Source organism: Chrysemys picta, chromosome 6 (assembly GCF_011386835.1).
Source record: "Chrysemys picta bellii isolate R12L10 chromosome 6, ASM1138683v2, whole genome shotgun sequence".
In the NCBI taxonomy this organism is placed as follows: Eukaryota; Metazoa; Chordata; order Testudines; family Emydidae; genus Chrysemys; species Chrysemys picta.
The window spans coordinates 83,428,150-83,448,597 of record NC_088796.1 but is presented as its reverse complement, the minus strand read 5'-3'; the positions used below and the strand labels follow the sequence as shown (position 1 = coordinate 83,448,597).

Below are 20,448 nucleotides of genomic sequence, written 5' to 3'. Positions count from 1 at the left end.
ATTCCCAATGCAGAGTCACAAGCCCCAGTACACACAGCCCCATGCAGCTCTGGGCAGCAGTGATACTGGGTCCAGCTCCGGTCTGTCCTTCTTGGTCAATTCCTCCCTGGCGCAGTGCTCCTACTGACTTCTGTCTTGGGGTGTCCCCGATTTGTCCCTCCCAGGCTTCAGGCAAGTTCTTGACTGCTTCACTCTGTGAGGCCCTGCTTGCTGCAGTCCTTCTGTCTGGAGCGCCAACCAGACACACACACCCTGTTGCTCTTTTCCCGCCTCTCTCTGCTCCTCCTCTCACCAATAGCACTTCCTCCTTCTGGAATAATCAGCACTTACCCCCTCAGGAAAAATATGTAAAGGGACCATACTCTCTAAACAGGGCCGACTCCAGGCACCAGCTGAGCAAGCAGGTGCTTGGGGCGGCCCAGGGGAAGGGGCGGCACATCGGGCTCTTTGGCAGCAATTCGGCGAAGGATCCCTGTCCCTCTCGGAGGGAAGGACCTGCCGCCGAATTGCCACCGAAGAAGAAAGCGGCGCGATCACGGCTTTTTTTTTTTTTCCCCCCTCCGCTTGGGGCGGCAAAAACCCTGGAGCCGGCCCTGTCTCTAAACCCCAAAGGGGTTACACATAAGGTGGGAAATACTGTTGGTGCATATAGAACACATTTGTGACATGTTTGTGCAATTTACTTTATTGGCAAGAGCATCATGCAATGCGTTGACGGCCCCATGTTGCTCTCAAATATCAATAGGATTACTCCTGGAGAAAGGTACTACTCAGTGTGAGTAAAAGTGACAGAAGCAGTCTCCTAATGAGGCAAAGCTTCTGGCTGGGGAAAATGCTACTTGTTACAGCAGAGCTGCTGCTTTGCAGAAATGAGTCATGTGAAAAAAAAAGATGTGACACTTCGCTTTAATAATGATGATGCACAAGATATGGGGGATGAATACTTGATTCAAAAGCCTGTTTCAAGTTCTATTTAGTTTCTTTACTTGATATTTTAAAGTACATTTAACACCATGGAAAAAACAAACCAGATTTTTTTCTTCCGATTTCCTGAGTGATGCATCAAGTTGCATCAGATATTTTGTCTTACGTAACTTCATGTAACCTCATGTAAAGTTATATAGCTGCCACAGCCTGAGTAGTAATGAAGGTTTATACTGGAAACTAAAAGGAGGAAACACATGGTACTGATTGGCAAAATACATAGTAGAAATCCTGCTTCTGTTTGGTGTTATTCAGTTCTGCTGTTTGGGGGAAGCAAAGATTCGGATATGAGGATGGTGAAGTCTTACGAAGTGAAAACTGATGACATATGGGTAGGCAAAACTCTATGTAGGAATGCTCACCTGGACATGATGAGATTTTTACCCCTTAGCAATGGGAGATCATTGTCATCTGGGGCTACTGCTAACTTCCATTCAGTGGAAAGATTGGAAAGCTGCAATCTCCCAGGGCCTCGGTTTGGCAGTGGGACCAGATCATGAGATTAGGGATTATAGAAGTTCAGAAACTGGTTGGTGCAGATACTTACACCACTTCTGAAGATAAAACCAGAGTCCATAGCTGCTTCCATATCCACCTGTTATGGTCTATTGCTATATATAATATGCATGTGAGTATTTATCTCTCCATGCTTTTCTTCACAAGCCAAAATTGCCAGATGGCAGCTAGATTACTTGCTTGCAAAATCTGATATGTGCGCCAGTCTTCCAGCACCATCTTTACCAAGGGATACTTTCCAAACACACCGGGCTATCCCTCAAGCCTTCATTAAAACACTCCCCTCCAAATCTATTAGACATGGAAGCATGGTCTAGCAGAAAGAGAATATATCAGAATCTGCATAAGTTTCATCATTCGGCTAACGAGGCACAATGTATACAGGACATCAAGCAAAAAATGTGTATATTCACTAGAGGTGATTAATGTAAAATAGTCAGATGTTTAAATGAATTCAGTTTGGGCATAATCATGCACCTTTGGTTTTTAGCTTCAGTTATTCTTGATGCAAATACTGGGGCAAGCAAACTCCAATGTTCTTGATATAAGATGCTCATTTTAGGTATGCTCATCCAACCAAGGAAGGGAGTTTGAAGGCTACCATCCTTACAGGGGTTAAGGTTGTGGTATATGGTCTATGATGTATAGTGGTTGTGGTAGTGTTTATCTGGGGATAGACAAACAAGGTATGGAGTCATAGAGTTTAAGGCCAAAGGAGATGAGCAGATCTTCTAGTCTGACCTCTTCTACTACAGGCCACTAAACACCATTCAGCCATCTTCACACCAAGGCCAACAACCTGAATTAGATCAAAGTATTCCAGAGCTCAGGGGACTAAACTATTATGTGTCACGGGCAGAGAACAGGAAGGACCGAAGTGCACCTATGCCTAAGTTCCTGGCAATAGCAGGGGAATGATTCGATGAAATATGCCCTGATAATCCTGGCAAGTAACCCACAGCCTCTGCTACAGAGGAAGGTGGCACCTCCCCTCACCCCCTGCAAATTCCCTGCCAATCTGACCTGTGTGTGTGTGTGTGGCGGGGCGGGGCGGGGCAGGGGGGAATTCCTTCCCATCCCCAAATAGAGTTATCAGTTAGAACCTGACCATGTGGGGAAGAACTATCAGCCAAGCCCTGAGAGACAATTTTCAGTACCACCTCAGAGGAATGACTCCCCTGTCCAGCATCCCATCTTCAGCCATGGCCATCTCTGATGCTTCAGAGGAAGCAGACATCCCCCCACCCCCTGTGAATACATCAGGGAAACAAAAAATTACTTCCTGACCCCTACCAGTGACTGGCTAAAGCCTGAGATTGTAGGCAGGGCTTTGGAGTGGAACCCAGAGCTGGAGTGTGGAGCAGTTCTGAAGCAATGGAGCTGCAGGTTTTTGCCTGGAGCTGGAGCGGAGCCAGAGCACAGCTCCAAAGCCCTGATTGTAGGAACATAAGACATGAAATATAAGGGACCCCTTGGGCTGACAAGCCCAGTCCTCCATCACCATGGGTAAATCTGTCATACAACCCCACCCATAAAACTAGATAACTTTATCTTAAAACTAATTTGATTGTTTGCCCCCAGAATTTCTATTGGGAGTCTGTTTCAGAACTTCACTCTTCTGATGGTTAGAAATAGTCTTCTAATTTCCAGTCTAAATTTGTTCATGGCTCGTTTATACACGTTTGTTCTTGTGCTGTATGTGGCTTAACCTTTCATTTACTTGATTTTGTGTCCGGTATGTTATGTGTGTGGCAACCATAATTTGCAGAACCAATTTTTTGGACTATAAATATATCTAATTTATACCTGCTTTGTACTACATTTGAGGATGAGACAGATGCATACAGCTGCTGTGGATATATGTTGTACTCATTGTTCAGTATGGAAATGGTTAATATTGCTAAATATGAATCACAGCACTCCCTTGTGCTAACCAAAGTCCAGGTGTTCTATATATAGCCCAAACTTTGACTTAATCATGTGGGACTTACCATCATTTGTTGGCTTGCGTCAAATAAATGTAAAAAGATATATATAAATAACTCTACAGAGTGCTTTAACAGCTCAGCTCTAGAGAATGTGTCTGCCTCTGCCAATGCATACATGTTAACTTGACTTGGTTTAGATTAAAAATAAAATAAAATTCTACCTTATACACTTCTCAAAAATATATAGAAATAAACCTTTACAGAACAAAACAGTTCACATTTTCTTTTTCTTTCTTTCTTTCTTTCTTTCTTTCTTTCTTATTTTGACCATTTTAAAATAGTTTGATTTTTAACTAAAATTAAAGGAAATTTTGAAACAACAAAAATTGTTTTGAATTGAAATGTTTAGTTTAGGAAATGTCAAATTCATAGAGCTTTTTCAGATTTTGTTGGGTTTTTTTTTAATCTAAGTAATTGTGCAAAACTGACACAAATTTGTGAAGTATTCCAGTGTCACTGAAAGTGCATTTTTTTCACCAAAAACAGCTTCGACTGAAAAAATTTGCCCAATTCTAGAAATAATGCAATTACTTAAGTGCTTTTGAGGCACATCTATATTACTGTATTTGATGCATACAGTATCCTCAAAGTAGCCTTCAGTTTTAATCCCAGACTTAGGTTCCCAGTTATCTGCTAAGATTTGAGTGCATGAAACTTGCATACAAATGTGTGACAGAGGCTCCAAAGGAAGGATGTTGCCTGAAAAAGGGGACCCTAATCCATGTAGGATTCATATTTTTAATATTGTAATGGTTTTCTAGTATAAACTTTTCTGATGTATTTATTTTTTCTCTCTAATCAGTTTTAAAATATCAGCATTGCTCATGTGACTGAGCAGGGCCATCTCTCCCCTAAACCTATGGGCAGGACCATGGACTTCCATGCTGTACTTTGAAATTGCAGCCAGTAGGTTGGAACAGTGAGCTCTATCAATAATTCTCTAGGAAGGAGTCTCCTTTCAGCTATGGTCCCTGTGGCTGAATAAAAGGGAAATTAAAGCCCCATGATTGGCTAAATCTGAATTCTCATGGAGCAGGCATTGCAAAGGGAGCGACCTGTAGAGAAGGCTTAAGGGAGGTGCTACTGCAGTAAATTAGGGTAACCAATTGTGTTGTGTACAGTATGCATTGGTCATTCTGGCCCCCAGAGCATCCTGAGATCAGGAGGATGCAAAGATGGCAAAAAGGCTCCTGCTTTTGGGTTGGGAGTTCTGGGCTCCATCTCCAAGAGGCACGGCACTTAAGCTCACCCTCATTGTTTAACCTGTGGTTTTCTGGGTGTCTTTAGACTCTTTTCCAAAAGAAACTATTTCCTTCTCTCTTTTGTAGAGCAAGAAACCAGAGAATTATTACCTCTTTCATGACTGCTACACTCTGTCCATGAACATAGCTCAGGGGTGGGCAAACTACGGCCCAGGGGCTGCACCTGACCCCCCCAGATGTTTTGATCCGGCCTTCGAGCTCCCGCTGGGGAGCGAGGTCTGGGGCTTGCCCCATTCTGCGTGGCTCCCGGAAGCAGTGGCATGTCCCACCTCTGGCTCCTATGCGTAGGCGCAGCCAGGGGGCTCCGCACACTGCCCCTGCCCCAAGCGCCACCCCTGCAGCTCCCATTGGCCATGCAGGCAGCACGCAGAGCTGTGTGGCCGCACCGCTGCATAGGAGCCAGAGGGGGCACATGCCGCTGCTTCTGGGAGCTGCTTGAGGTAAGTGCTGCCCGGAGCCTGCACCCCGACCCTCTCCCGTGCCCCAACCTCCTGCCCCAGCCCTGATCCCCCTCCCGCCCTCGAATCCCTTGGTCCCAGCTTGGAACACCCTCCTGCACCCCCAACCCCTCACCCCCAGCCCCACCCCAGAGCCTGTACCCCCAGCCGGAGCCCTCACCCCCCCACCCCTGCACCCTAACTCTCAATTTTGTGAGCATTCGTGGCCTGCCACGATTTCCATACCCAGATGTGGCTCTCAGGCCAAGAAGTTTCCCCAGCCCTGGCTCTGCCCTTGAATAATCTGCAATTAATTCTGCCCTGTGTGATATCATACAAAAATCATATGTCTCATCCCTCTCTGCCAAAGCCTGAATAACGTCCAACACATGACCTTCTTGATAGATATTTATTTTACAGTTAAATAAATCAGGTGGATCTAATTTCCTGTTCACATGGACACATGTTTGTCCAGTCTGATATCTGCCTGCATATTTCTGTGGCTTCTTCCCTCTCCCCCAAGAGGTTCCTATGATGTCATTTCGGTGCAAGATGATGACACTTAGACCATTAGTCAGCAAAACACATGAGCACATGCCTATGATTTTCATGAACTGGGGCCCAGCACTTTGCAGGATAAGGTCCTTTCTGTACAAAGAAATTCATTGCCGTACTTAAAGTGAACCACCACTTCTAAACATGTTTATATTTTGAAAACAAATACCACAATAATGCCACTTTCTGTTATTGCAGTGAAAGCTGGAGAAACAATGCTTGTTTACAGCCAGCACCCTACTGCATTTTTATCCCTAGAAGGAAAAGTCCAGAAATAATCCAACGTTATGTTTAAAATACTCATATTTAAACATACAAGCAATATAGACCAAATACATGATTCCCCCTCTCCCTTCCCCTCCCCCTCCCAGTTTTGAAATGACTCATCTGACTTGCACTGATTTTTAACTATGCCTCTCCTCCCTGCTGGCCCTTTACAGGTGCACACATCTTGTGGTGGCTGGGTGTCACCTTCTCCTGCATCATCTTCTTTCAGATAGCAGCATCCAGGAACTCTGGAGAATGGGAAAAGGGAGAGCTTCTAAATAGCTGTGTGTTACCAGGAGAATAGGTAACAATTACATATACATTTTATTAATAATATCTTGAACTTGAAGATGGGCATTAGCATCCCAGGTAACTACCATATTATTCATTTCCTCCCAAGAACTGTCGTATTCTGCTTTTTTTTACTACTTCACTGTGTTGTCACTTCCTTCTGTAATTTCTGTGGGGCACGATGTCTCTATATGTATTTCAGTGTGCTGTACACATTTTACTGTACCATGTAAGTACAACTTAGTAATATTACTATTTCGGGATGCGAAGATGCTAAAAGGGGTGTGTGTGTATTTGATTTGGTTCATGTACCATTCTGAATTTTGCTCCTGCAAAATAAACATCTCCTTAAATTCACACTTAAGTTGCTGCAGAGGAGGTACTAAGCACCTTTCATGATAAGGCCCAGAGGAAATTGCTGGGATGGGGAGGGAAGGGAAGGGAAAACCACAGAAATATGCAGGCAGATATCATTTCTACCAATGGAAAGTAAAACATATTTTGCCACTAAACCATATATTTCAATGTAGTCACAGCATAACGTTGTCTGGCAGCTAATGCTGAGGTGCACCCAAGACCTTTCTTTTAGAAGCAGAAAGCTTTTTTCCTGTCACAACTTTCTTTTATGATAATGTAGCCTCAATTGTATTGTCTGATGTATTGTAGTGGAGCAGAGCAACAGTTTGCTATAGCGGCAGTTTGAATAGATTACTGAAGATAATATTGAAGTCAATACACATTGGCTTTAGCCAATTAGAGAGTTGCTCGTCTAGAAATTGTCAATGCATTTAGAGTATACTGTACATTTATGACTAAGCTGGATTCTGAGTAGCTGAGTAATTTTTAAATGTAATTATTATCTAGCTCAGGGGTGCTCAAACTGGGGGTCGGGACCCTCAAGGGGTTGTGAGGTTATTGCATGGGGGGTCGCGAACTGTCAGCCTCCACCCCAACCCTGCATTGCCTCCAGCATTTATAATGGTGTTAAACATATAAAAAAAGTATTTTTAATTTATAAGGGGGGGGGGCGCACTCAGAGGCTTGCTACGTGAAAGTAAAAAAGTTGCTATGTCACCAGTTAAAAAGTTTGAGAACCACTGAGCTGCTATAAAGTTTATGATTAATTCCCTCCCTCCCCAGCACATAGGAGATACACTGCCAAAACGTACTTATCAACAGGCTCTCCTAGCCTAGCATTCAACTGAACTGACTAGTTGCAATCACACAGGAATTGCATAATGGATCAGAACAGTGGTCCATCTAGTAGTAATGTTTACCTGATGCTATGGGATTGGATTCATCCACAGGGTAAATGATAGCATATTGCCAAGTCCCACACAGTTTGATGCATAATATTTACCATTACAGACATCACTTTCAAATAACCTAATGAGTGTTCCGTGTCCACCTTCTTTCGTTGGCCTTGGCTACACTGGCAATTCACAGCGCTGCACTTGCTGCGCTCAGGGGTGTGAAAAAACACCCCCCCCTGAGCGCAGCGAGTGCAGCGCTGTAAAGCGCCAGTGTAATCAGAGCCTGCAGCGCTGCACGCTCGCTCGCAGTGCTGCAAGCTATTCCCCTCGGAGAGGTGGAGTACTTGCAGCGCTGCGAGAGAGCTGTCTCGCAGCGCTGGCGGCGTGACTACACTCGCGCTGTGAATTCCTGGGTGTAGCCAAGGCCTAAGATGTTTGTTGCCGTTTGGAGAGGAGGAAGGACAAGAGCAGTGATATAGAACCTATAAACCTGTGCTTTAGGGTCTTCTCCCAATCTCCCCTAATTTAAATAAGTTTCATTTTGTGGCACAGTCTAGATTTTAACATAGTCCATTGTTGGCTCATTCCATTGATGTAAATCCCAGGAAACTGATCGGTTAATTCTGCCAAATGATAGAGAATGAGGGGGGCAACAATAACCTCTTTGGAGTCCCTTTAAGGAGACAGAATAAGAATAATGAATGCTTGCAAAATAATCAGAGGGGAAAAATAAACCTGTGTTGGATAATCAGTTGTTTGTGGAGGAGGCAAAACATGTGATTGCTAGAGACTTAGCAGCAGTAATGTGAATTTCATGTTCTTGAAGGCAGCAACAAATACTTTAAAGAAAAAAAATATTCTTTGACTTTCTGCTGTAGAAAACGTGTGGTGTCAGGCCAGATAGCCCAGTTCATGTTGCAGTAATTCCCCACATTGCCAAATCTGGTCCAAGAAATTCAGTTTATGCTCACAAAGAAGATTTAAACAGTCACTGCAAACCCGGGATATCTCCTTTTTTTGTTCATGATTTTACACCTATTTTATTTTTGCTCATATTATAAAAATTGAACCAAATGTTTGGTAAGAAGGCACAGAATTTTTATTTAGGAATCATTTGATAACACAAACAAAAATAGAAAATGTATGCATGTACCACTGGATCCTAGATTTTCTTCTACATCTCTGATACAGTTGTTTTTGAATAGAACACCTTAATGTAGCCGTCAGCTTAAAAATGCCCAGGTGGCAAGGAAACCATAAAGCAACGTGTCCTCTGTTGGAGTCTAAGGGCAGGTCTACACTAACCCCCCAATTCGAACTAAGGTACGCAACTTCAGCTACGTGAATAACGTAGCTGAAGTTCGAAGTACCTTAGTTCGAACCTACCTCGTTCCAGATGCAGCAGGCAGGCTCCCCCGTCGACTTTGCGGTACTCCTCTCGCCGAGACAAGACGTGATAAGTCGAACCCAGAAGTTTGATTTGCTTGCCGCAGAACTACCGGGTAGTGTAGATCTACCGTTATGGTAACATAAGAATCACTAAAATGATGCACAATGAAGTAAAATGTCAAATTAATATTTTTATATGTAATAGGTGGGAAAACATGTTAATGTTTATAATCATTAGAAATACATCAACCAGCCAGCAAACGTAGGCAGAGCTGATAGCCAATTTTTGAAATAGACCCATTAACTTTATTTTAGGTTACAGCACCTTGTACTACCTTGTTTGCTGCTCCTGTCAGAGCTCACAAGCTAAGTATGGTTGGGCAGGGTCAAGTCTTGGACGACACCCATTCTCTCAAGGACTATGTGCCACTGGAAGTGATGTATATGATCTAGCAGGTGGCACTCTTCCCTCCAAATCAATGCTGAACCGGTACCTCAGCCTCCACATCTGTAAAATGAGAATAACACTTGCAATTAACTATCTCACAAGGCTATAAGTGACACCTGTTGCAGTGGCAGTCTTTCAGGTGAACAGAGGTAATCAGGGCAGAGGTCACTTAAAAATCTTATGGCTCTTTTCAGAAAAAGACTTGGGCTGTTGCTTGGTGTCATGGCCAAATTCCAGGTCAAGTAACAACTTGCTGCTCAATTAAATTCTCTGTGCTGTCTCAGCAAGAAAAGGACATGAAGAATACACTTTCAGAAGTTCATAGTATTGGCATGATGTGAGCTGTTAAACAGTTTCTTATTCTGCCCTTTTCCCAGAAGCAGCTGCATTTCAAAAGTAGATACAGGGATCCTTGTGTGTAAGTTTGTAAAGTGCTAGGGAATACTTTGGGATGAAAGATGCTATATCAAAAGTAATATCACTGCATCATTCAAACTTCCAACTGACATCCCGTGGGGTTATTTCTAATTCTTACTGGATTACTTTGATCAGAGTAGGGGCCGGGGAGTCAGATTCTGGCTTTGCCACTGACTGACTTTGTGACCTTGGGCAAATGACTGTACCTGCTCTGTGCCTCATTATCCTCATTTGTAAACTGGAGATAATACCTGCCATAAAGGGGTGTTGGATAGCCTCTGTGTAATGCACCCCCACCAGTATGCAGCCTAGTGCATGGGACATGCCTAGAGCAGTGAGTATGTCAGTGTAAAAGGTATTTTTTCTTTTGCTCTCATTGTTAAGACTCTGCTGTAGTCTAGAAAACTACAAATACCCAATGGACCAAGAATTGCATGGGATATTGTCATTTTAACTTTTAAAAAACCAAACCCAACAAAATACAACCCGTGGCTTTTGATTCTTCCCTCCCCTGTGGATAGGCCCCTGGCAGGTTAACTGGCACACAGGTCACAGCATTTGTATTGATATGTTAAACAAGCCAAATAATGACAAGTCTATCTTTGGAAAGCTTTGAGAAGAAATTACATAGCTTGATAACCAGTATAAAGTTTAGCTCACAGTCACTATAGTTAAAAGTGAAGCTAGAGCAAACAGACAAGAGAACCTATATTATATATTTAGCAATGAAGTGCTGCTACACTTCAACTAGTTGTCACAACAAAGTTTTGTTGATAAACGGTAGCTCTGTACAACTGCCAAATTAAACTCGGGTGCTTGCCTGGATTGGGAGTTGACTCATTACTCAGATAAAATTATTAATAGTTTCTGAATAAAATCATTCAGAGCGTATAGTAAGAACTGCCAAAGAGGAGTCTTATTGATTTTTCAACAGTTATTCACCATGGTAAGCGGATTTGTGTCTGCATGCAAACTTTTTTTTATCCAATGTAAAATGTCTACAAATCCTACCATCTGATTACTTTCAGATTATATGCCCAAGAATGCAGGCCCATATCCGTATTGTGTATAGCAACAGGAAAGGAGTGCTAATTCAGCAGCACCGTGAATGGTAAAGACATGCTATAAATACACCTAACATATAAAGAATAAAGCAAGCAACAGTATTCTGAACACGATGCCTTTGGGAATTATGTGGAAAGGAAAACTTGCATAAATGTGTGAGCACATATCTCTCTGTGTGTGTTAATATACTTTGTTATGCTGGGAATTGGGTGAAACCTCATTGACGTTGGTGGGCCTAACAATCGCCCTTGATTCAGGATAAAGTTAGAAAGTAATTAAGCTCCTTTATGGAATAGATAGCTGAAGCAATAGGAGCCACTGTTGAAAACATAAGCCACATGTAAGGCTGGAGTAAGAGTGGAGCCATGCGTTCTGAGGGTTTTCCCTGGGGTCTGAATGAAAACACAAGGGGCTGGGTATTGTTTGATGGAGGCCAGAGAACCACTTGAGGCCACTAGAGCCTGACTTTCAGAGGAACTGTTATAGTGTGGGCCTTTCATAAAGGGTTGCGTGCTGAGCTAATCAGAAGGGATTTTAATAGGTGAATATTAAGATAAAAAACTGTCATCACAATTAATTAGTTTTTCCGTTCAGAAAGATTCTGGTTCCCTTTCTCCAGCAGCCTTGATGCTGAACTGACTACCTGGCAGAGAGGTATTTCGTGTTTAATCTCAATGTTGTTAGCCATGCAGGGTGAGGGTGAAATCCACATATGAAGCAGGAGGTGAGTTAATCAGACTTGAGACCATCTTTCTAACATGGATGAGACCAGTACAGCAATTTAAACACAATGGCATTTTTCAGACTGCTAACTAAATAAATGCTTTGGGAGGACATGTGTATATATAGTATGTGTCTTGCAGTTGATAAAAGGTTAATGCTGCTGGAGTCATAACAGTGCTGTATAAAGGTTGAGCTGAAGCTTTTCTCCCAAAGGCAGTCCTGAGAGTCTTTAGAGTAAAACAAAATGTTCCCATGATCTGAAGTGAACTTAATGCTTATGCTGGCGTACTTCTGGGCAGAGGGTTTGATTAAAAGACTGCTGCTGCACTAGCAGTGTACTTAGCAAGAACACTGGTAATCTCAGAGACATGTGTTAGCAGTGTGAGCCAAAACATGATCTGAGGTTCATTATTTGAAACGTTCACCTCAGCTTTAGTGAATGCGGTGATAACAGCAGCACATGGTTGGAGTCTTTAAATGAAGTTCACTCCAGTGCAAGTGAATGAACACATCCTCAGGCAGTGTAACCTTAAGACAGCATGAACATGAAGCAGGATGTTTTCATGTATTACCTGAAAGTGAACTTTCGGTTCACTTTCTGTATTAAAGAGCTATCCCCCAAACTGTCGAACACATCCATTGAAAATGTTGTGATGAGTTTTTGGACCTCAGGGTTTGTTAGCTCTCTAGTATTTGTGGTCAAACAGATAAAAATGAATCAGCATGTTCAGGAATAGACTGAGTTCTTTCAAAGAAATAAAAAGCGATGAATCTAAATTCCCAACCTGAAACTAATTAGGTTCCCTATTGTTCTGTAAAATATTCAACAGCCCATGTGATATTGATCACCAGAAGATTTTTTTTTAAACCATGCTATTGTCTGTGCTATAATGGGAGAAAACAAACTTCTTTCTTTTATCCAATGTCCTGGATGTCTTTGTGTGTGTGCAGAGGATACATAATACATAGAATAAAGATACATAATACACACACACGTACAGATAAATATAATTAATAAACTAAAAAAAACCCAGCTGAATTCAAACAATGAATTTTTAATGAAGTTTGTGAAGACTGTAGAACTAAGTTAAGTGAGTGATTAGACATAAAATAATAATTTTCTGTTGCGAGATCCCATAGCAGGTAAAGCTACCATTGATGCTTTACGATAATGCTCATAGTTAGGGATGGACAAACTGCTCATATTCTTCATGACTTTTGCCCTTCTTTGGCTAGATTATCATCTGAAGGCCATTTACGGTTTCTGTAAATGTATTCATTATTTGTAATTATTCCCTGAATAGTTTCAATGAATAACTTTCAAATCTATGGGCAGTCTATGCATTGCTATTCAGAGTTCAGTGTGTATGATTTTTGTGGTAGCTGATTAGATGACTGGAACTTCTTAAATAGGACAGTGATGAAAGATGAACTTCTGGTTCTGGTTTTCAGACAAAGAAGTGTCTGTGATCAAATTCTTGAAATGTTCAGGATTTGCAAATACATTACAGTTGCCCAAATACTTGTGAAGAACAATATTTTCGCATGTATGTTTTCCTCCTAAGGTTAACTTAACTGGTTTTCAACTGGAATATTTTTTTTATACTTCAAAAATATATAAAGTTAAGAATCATTCTGACATAGCTCTGAACAGGAGCTGAGAGGGTGTTGTAGGTCATCTGAGATACACTCTCTTGGCAGAAAGGAGAGTGGCATCTTGTAAACTGCTAGATTTCACTCTGTCCAGGTACTTATATGCCTATTATTACCATAGTGTCCAAGCCCATCATAACATCCCCTCTGAAATGGGGAAGCATTATTGTTCCATTTATGGATTAGGAGTTGAAGCATAGAGCAATTAAGTTACTTGTCCAAGTCACACAGGAAGTTTATGGTAAAGGCAGGAATTGAACCTAAGGGAGGTCTACATATACCACTTGCACAGATTTAACTAAGTTGGCTTTTTAACTTGATTTAGTTAAGTGGGTGCAACTCCCTGTATGGATATACTTAAATCAGTTTTCAACTGCCGTATAATATGCTGACTCTATTTTGTAGACAAGTCGTAACCTTCTGAGTCCCAGTCCGTTGCCATAACTACAAGATTTCTCCCTTTAACCTTGCTTTGATTAAAAATCCTCCCTGGCTTGCATGAGCACTAACTTTTGGCCATTTTTGGCCTAACATTTTGCCAAAAGTTAGGAAAAACTTTTTCACTAGGAGGGTGGTGAAGCACTGGAATGGGTTACTTAGGGAGGTGGTGGAATCTCCTTCCTTAGAGGTTTTTAAGGTCAGGCTTGACAAAGCCCTGGCTGGGATGATTTAGTTGGGGATTGGCCCTGCTTTGAGCAGGGGGTTGGACTAGATGACCTCCTGAGGTCCCTTCCAACCCTGATATTCTATGATTCTATGCTTTCAAAAGCTTTGTTTGTAATTGAAAGTAGAATAATATGGTGTACTGGACATGACTGTTCAAAGGACTCACCCATTAGCTTGCAAAACATAAGACTATTTCAGCAATTCCAGGCTCTCTCAGTTCTAGTAGAAATATCCGCTGATGAGAGAGGTAAAAAGTCGATTCTGGCGTTGTAAAGCCAATTTTTATTATTATTTTCTTACTCTTTCAGAAAGTTCTAGTTTTACTCAAACTATTTGGGCAAAGTTGGTGTCAGTATTTCAATTGGTTCAAAAATGTTTTCATGTACATTTTTCAAAAATGCCCTGCAGGACATACCGATATAAATATCCCTAAGCTTTACTGTGCTTACCTGCTCTTTGGATCCCTCACATTCTACACAGCCATGTTTTGCTGCTATGCCAAGAATTTCTGGGAGCTGGCTTTTTGTTTACTCTTGATCTCAGGGTAGTTACACAGTGTAAGCATTGCCAACTCTTGATTTTTGTTGTTGGTTTTTTGTTCATTGTGAGTCTTGTGATATTTGGTGTTTTCCTTAAAGCCCTAGTTCCTGGAGCTGTGCAAATCTCTCTTTTCATTATTTCAAAAAGTAAGTTTCTAGCCTTCATGATGGCAGATAAAAGTTGGACGATGAGACCCTAGGTGTGATTTATAGGCTCAAAAATGAGAAGGCAAGGAAATAGAACCCCAAATTAATTATTTTTTAAAATACTAATTTTTAAACCAATCCCATGATTTTTGAATGCTTGGGATTGGCAATGCTGTGTACAGTGTGTGCTCTGTGTTCTGCATCTATTTTCCTAATGACCACTGCTGTACTAATCTGTACTAATCTGTTCTTTTTTCCTCTTGAAAATTATTTGCATGTATACTGTACATCTATCTGAAGGTCTTGTCGACAAGCACTCTGTCACAGAGTGAACTAGGCCTTCAAGAGGGGTTCAGGTCCTAACTCCGTTGTATTCCTAGTTTCCTCCCAGATCCAGGGGATTCTGGACTAGGGCCCCTTGGATTTGTAGTCCTAAAAGCAAGGCCTACTGGGAAAGCAAGTAGTATAAAGGCAAGCTACTTTTTGCAGTACAGAGAAAGACTTGGAGAAAGCAGTAGTTGCTGGTGGGGCACTTCAGTCACTGGAGATTGGGCCAAGAGGGTTCACAGCTGAGAGGGAGTTGGGGAAAGGGACCTGGGGAGGGGCTGTGTTGAAGAAGCCCGGGGAAGAGGCAGGACTGGAGCCCTAAGAGACAAGCCTTCATGTAAGCATGCTCACATGGCAGAGGGAAGGCCCAGGTTTCTCTATGACTCAAGAGTGCTACCTTGAAGTGGTGTGCTGAACCCCCTGCAACCATGGGTGGGAAGGACTGTTTGTGGATCACTGACAAGATCACATAGGCCTTGGCTACACTGGCAAGTTACAGCGCTGTAACTCACTCCCCGTCCACACTGGCAGGGCACTTGCAGCGCTGTGTCTCCCTGGGTACACCGCTGCAGGTACTCCACATCTCGGAGAGGAATAACAGCTGCAGCGGAGTGGCTACGACTCACAGGTGTGAGTGTAAACACTTGCAGCGCTGTACTAATCACCTTGTCAAGTGGCCAATCCTCTCCATTGTTGTGACTGGCTGCAGGAATGCGGAAGTGTCGGTTTCAAAGCTCGTATTGCAGAGAAAAGCAAACAATTTGCAGCTTGCTTTGAGTGAATAAACGAATGAGCAGGGGGCCAGGAGTTTGGAACTTGCAAAATAGAGAGCTGACATGCTCCAAAAAGCACTCTCTCTCCCCCCACACTCCCTGTCACAATCCACCCGCCCCCCCATTTTGAAAAGCACGTTGCAGCCACATGAATGCTGGGATAGCTGCCCATAATGCACCGCTCCCAACACAGCTGCAAATGTTACAAGTGTGGCCACACCACTGCGCTGGCAGCTGTCAGTGTGGACAGACTGCAGCGCTTTTCGCTACTCAGCTGTATGAAGACAGATTTACCTCACAGCGCTGTACAGCTGCAAGTGTAGCCAAGGCCATAGACCCTGGAACAGGGCTCTGACCCAAGGCGGGTGAAGTTTCCCCAGCCCTGGCTCTGCCCTTGAATAATCTGCAATTAATTCTGCCCTGTGTGATATCATACAAAAATCATATGTCTCATCCCTCTCTGCCAAAGCCTGAATAACGTCCAACACATGACCTTCTTGATAGATATTTATTTTACAGTTAAATAAATCAGGTGGATCTAATTTCCTGTTCACATGGACACATGTTTGTCCAGTCTGATATCTGCCTGCATATTTCTGTGGCTTCTTCCCTCTCCCCCAAGAGGTTCCTATGATGTCATTTCGGTGCAAGATGATGACACTTAGACCATTAGTCAGCAAAACACATGAGCACATGCCTATGATTTTCATGAACTGGGGCCCAGCACTTTGCAGGATGACGTCCGAGTCGTTCACAGAGAAATGTTTTCTCTTGTACTTTAGTTTACCACAGAAAGGGAAGTCCTTTGATTTGGCCTGAGAGGTTAACTACCTATTTTACCAGGAGAAGAAACGACAGGCAGCACCTCACCCACTGTCAGAGGTAAGTAATCCTCTCGCATGCACTAAAGTTAGCTGATGTGAATAAACAAAAACAACCTAGTTTATTATGATAGTAATAATGCACAAGGTATCACATGCAGACACTGCCTAAGAGAAAATTACTCCAGTGAGATCAGTTGAGTTGTCTGATTATGCCTGGGATAAATTTGGTGAAACCATAGAGATATGATTTAAGATGTAAAATTTGGATCTGGATTGGGATTTCTAATACTTCAAAGTTCAGGGATGTTTGGATCTGGGGTTTTGGTTAAATCAGTTATAAATGCTGGAGCCATTTGTAAAATCAGGATCTGAGTTTTTATTTTGAATCCCAAAGTGTGGGGCATTTGGATGTGACATTTTGATTCAAGCCAATCTCTAATTGATAGTAAGTAGAGCTAACTGAAATTTTTTCATTGAACCATTTTAAAATGAAAAAATGCCCATATTTTGGGGGGTTACAAATGTTTGGGCTTTTCTTTTTTTGTAAATTGAACACTTACTGAAAACTTTTTTTTTAACAATCAAAAATGGTTTATGAAAACCAAATATTTTTTCAGGTTTTGTTTTTCACTTAAAATTTAATACAACATTTTAATTTTTCTTTAAATGTCCTGTGAAAATTATTTGCATTTTTCTTCCAGCTCTAATATTAAATCAGGACCCTGGGGAAATATTGAGCTTGATTCTAAGCTCTTTGGGGGCAGGGGCTGTCTTTTCTTCTGTTTGTACTGCACCTAGCACAACGGGGTCCTTGGCCATAATTAGGACTCTTAGGCACTATGGTAATACAAATAGTAAATAATATTACAGTGACTGATTCTATGTACAAAGCATAAGAACATAAGAAAGGCCGTACCGGGTCAGACCAAAGGTCCATCTAGCCCAGTATCCTGTCTACCGACAGTGGCCAATGCCAGGTGCCCCAGAGGGAGTGAACCTAACAGGCAATGATCAAGTGATCTCTCTCCTGCCATCCATCTCCAATAGGTTCACACATTTGGTGGACTGGGTTTTAGTGACTAGTTGTTTTCTAAATGGCAAAATACCCAAAGCGACTGCATGCTCTCTCTCTCTCTCTAGTATTTAAGTGCATCCAGTCATCTTGGAGAGCATTAGGTTAACAGCCTGAGGGTGGGGCAGACTCCAAGTATATTTACATGTTCAGAGACTTTGTTTGCCCCCCTTTTTCCAAGTGAAAAGGTGGTTTGTGGTTAAGGCACCAGGAGTTCTGGGTTTCATTCCTGGCTTTGTCACATTTGCTATGGATCCTGGGCAAGTCCTTTAATATCTGTGCCTCAGTTTCCCAGCTGTCCAGTTGGGATAATGACATTTCCCTACCTCTCAGTCATGCTGCAAGAACAAAAATCCTCCATGTTTGTGAAGTGCTCAGACTCTAGAGTGCCAGAGACAAGCCTAAAGAGTCGCCCACTTCTTTCTCTCCCTTAGATCTCCTGTCACTTTCTCGTTTCCCTCCACTCCACCTGGCAGCCTCCGACCCTCCTTCCTTCCCTTCAGTCTCCCCATTTCACTTTTCTCCCTATCACCGCCCCCCTCTTCCTTCCCCACCCCCATGCAGATGTCTCCTGTCCACCTGGCTACTTGCTACATGTTGTTCCATTATTTTGTTCGAGCACACAGGGAACAAGTTAACAGTAACAGGACAAAGTGGCACTCTAGTTTGTGTGGAGTGTGTACCAGCACTGTGACAGGACTAGTTAGTATTTCCATTGAAAACATCTTCATTCTTGGAATGTATCCTCTCTCTCCCCACCCTCCAGCCCCTCGCCGCACCATTTTCTTGAAATTTGACGTGTTGATATAGATGGGTAAATTATATCAGATGAAATTAGAAAACTCTTTGAACTTTCTGAAGAACTTTCCCATTCTGAAACCCACTTCCATGGTTCTGAAACTAGGTGTTACCACAGTGGTGAACAACCTTATAAAAACATTAAAAAATGATGGAAGAACTCCTCCCTCAGCTACCATTTTTCCTTGTCTTTGTGCTTCCAGTATCCAGCAGAAGCAGGAAATTAAAATGTTTATATAGGAGTAGACATACTGTTCTTATGATATTTCATTCAATAGAGGAGGCAGAGTTTTGGAAATATTGCATAACAACCTGTTGAGAGATTTCAAGCCAAACTTTGTAGGTTCATGAGGATTTGGGAAAGGTTGAATAGGCTTTGGCTAAATCTTGAACTTTGGGATGCTCATCCATTCTTAACCCAATCTCTGATTTTTTTCTAAGGTTTTCCTATCACTGATACAAGGAGCCTGCTCCAATAGTCCCTGAACTCAGTGAAAAGATTCTCATGGACTTGAATGGATGTTGGAACAGGGCCAAAATGAGGATTTAATTTATAAAGCAGTGCGACTTAGTTGAACAGCTTTTCAGACCCAGCAGTTAGAAAAAGGTTAATGGTTTTAGTTCCCTTTTTTGAAAAATCTGCTTTTATCTAAAATAGCATCTTCAGCTGACATTTTACAGTCCCCTCACTTGAAGCCATAGTGTAACATCGGATGCCTCTGTGGGCTGGAGCTGATATTAACAGCTCAATGAGAGCTTTTTTGCTGAAACATGTCTGGGGTGGTTGAAATTACTAACTCATATTTTAGATGAGTTCTAATAGGGATGGGGGCCTATCTCAGTATTCTGATCTGGGTGCTGATGAGTCCTGCTATTTGGTGATATCTGATTTACATCTCCCCTCCCCCCCAATACAAACATGTGATCAGAATTGGCTATTCCTACCTCACATGGCACTCAGAATTAAATACAAAGAACAATGATAAAATAATGCAGCTAGTTATTCATGCACACAAGTCACCAGGGCCACACAGTTCTGCTTACTGCTCAAAATCTCCAAACAACAGGCTTGTGCTTGTGTTGCTGGACTAAAACATATGACATAGAGCCCACAAGCTGTCCCATGTGCTAAAATCCATGATGCAACAGGTGTTCAGAGACTCCAGGTCAAATCAGATAAGATTAGAAGAAGGCAGGATGACAAACACACAGCTTACTACACTTATCCTCCCTTGCTCCCATTTCCTGAATGCGACAATTGCCTCTAAGTGTCTGAAAACCTGTGTCCCCTATTCCATTTTTTACCCACCTCTGCCAACAAAGCCATGCATAAAATATCCTCGCGCAATTTGGAAGATGTCATCTGTTATCAGCTAAAGTGGGAGAGGCACTTTAGATTAAATTAAGTGAATTATTTGAGCAAGGAAAGCAGCATGACTTGTATTCATAATATTGAGAGGATAGCTATCATACAACATGCATATTAAAGAAAAATAATAGGAATAACAAAACTGCTTATTATACTAGGAAGATGAAACATTTTGACTTAGTAGTTGATGCAAACTTTGGGTAACGTCTATGTGTTTAATAAATAGATGTTAATTTTCAAGGAAATAGCTAGACAGTATGTAACTCTTCTAATACTGGTGAGTTCCTCCCTGGACAGGAGATCCCATGATTTATTAAGCCACATATTAATGGGAATGTTGCAGGAAGAAAACTGTTCAGTTATACTGTGTGTTTAATAATAATCACCTATAAAGGAAACTAAGATGGGCTCAATTTTTTTTTGTCCTTTCCTTCAGGAATTTTAAGGGTAACTTGATGAGGAAAGCCAACAAGGAGTGACAGAGGTATGCTTTTTATATGTTCTAGTGTGTCTGGGGAGAAGAATAAGGGCTATGACTAGAGCTGGGTGAAATTTTTTTGACTGAAACCTTTTTACAGCGAAAAATGCAGATACGGTGACACCAAAACATGTTGCGAATTCATATCAATTTTGCCAAATTGTTCTTTTTATTGCAACAAACACAAACCAATATTTTTTTAAAAAG

The 20,448-nt window shown here is 42.0% G+C and overlaps 1 long non-coding RNA gene across 8 annotated transcripts in view; it reads left to right on the top strand.

Moving 5' to 3' along the window:
• The window catches only part of LOC122174105 (uncharacterized), a 167,431-nt gene that overhangs the window by 72,090 nt on the left and 74,893 nt on the right, over positions 1-20,448 (top strand). For 6 of the 8 annotated variants that reach the window (XR_010588853.1, XR_010588852.1, XR_010588846.1 and 3 more), the window contains 6 exons: positions 4,817-5,190; positions 6,183-6,313; positions 8,950-11,596; positions 16,483-16,582; positions 18,836-19,001; positions 20,200-20,247. This is a non-coding gene — a long non-coding RNA (uncharacterized LOC122174105). The remainder of the gene's footprint in view (positions 1-4,816; positions 5,191-6,182; positions 6,314-8,949; positions 11,597-16,482; positions 16,583-18,835; positions 19,002-20,199; positions 20,248-20,448) is intronic. The other 2 variants (XR_010588849.1, XR_010588851.1) reach the window with 2 other exon arrangements.